Here is a 939-nt window from a genome sequence, read left to right as displayed (position 1 = left end):
CAGGGAACCCTGATTGCTCTTCGAGCTGATGAGGGAGGGGGACTTGATCAGGGGAGGGGGAGGGAAATGGGAGGCGGTGGCAGGGAAGAGGCAGAAATCTTTAATAAACAAATAAATTAAAAAAAAATAAAACCATGCATGGCAATAAACAGCTATAATCTAATCAGTATTCCCCACAGAAGGTGAATGCCAAGTTGGAGGCCACCCAGGACTATAGAGTAAGTCTCCATGTCATTATTTGGGAGCTGGTGTTACAGACAAAGACTCATTACAAAGCATTATAGTACTGTTGGCATCCTTCAAAGTAATTTTCAACATCTACAGCCATTCAATACGTGTGTGTATGTGTGTGTGTGTGTGTGTAATTTGATCTCTTTCTTATCTCAATTTTTCCTGTTTTGATGGTTTTATTTTCAATATGGCCAGTGAATAGCCAAGATTTCTTTCTTTAATAGGCCCCTAATGAAAATATTCATATATTTTAAAGTATCCTTTAAGGACTTAGTTTAAATGTAAATTGATCCACAAAGGCTTTAGCATCCATGAAAAACAGACACAATTTTGTTATCCATAAAACATGAAAGATGAATTAAATGAAGACTTCCCCTTAAGTGTTAAAATGGAAAGTCTGCAATAGAAAATATGTAATTAAAAATCAGAAAAACAAAACAAAAAAAACATGAAGCTGGGCATGGGGGAGCATGACTTTGAGCACTGTACTCAAGAAGAAAAGGTAGGTGGATCTCTGTGAGTTCACGTGCAGCCTGGTTTACATAGCAAGCTCCAGGTCAACCAGGACTACCTAGTAAGACCTTATCTCAAAAATACACGCTGATCTATTGGGAGCCAAGGCCAGCTGGACTATGACTGAAAAAGCATGGGATAAAACCGGACTCTCTGAACATGGCGAACAATGAGGGCTGATGAGAAGCCAAGGAC

At 39.2% G+C, this 939-nt stretch overlaps 1 protein-coding gene across 1 annotated transcript in view; it reads right to left on the bottom strand.

The window, feature by feature from the left end:
- The window catches only part of Enpp1 (ectonucleotide pyrophosphatase/phosphodiesterase 1), a 65,569-nt gene that overhangs the window by 34,507 nt on the left and 30,123 nt on the right, over window positions 1-939 (bottom strand). The gene's annotated exons all lie outside the window — the stretch shown is intronic.

Source organism: Microtus ochrogaster, linkage group LG4, assembly GCF_000317375.1.
Source record: "Microtus ochrogaster isolate Prairie Vole_2 linkage group LG4, MicOch1.0, whole genome shotgun sequence".
In the NCBI taxonomy this organism is placed as follows: domain Eukaryota; kingdom Metazoa; phylum Chordata; class Mammalia; order Rodentia; family Cricetidae; genus Microtus; species Microtus ochrogaster.
This window is presented reverse-complemented; position numbering and strand designations above follow the sequence as displayed.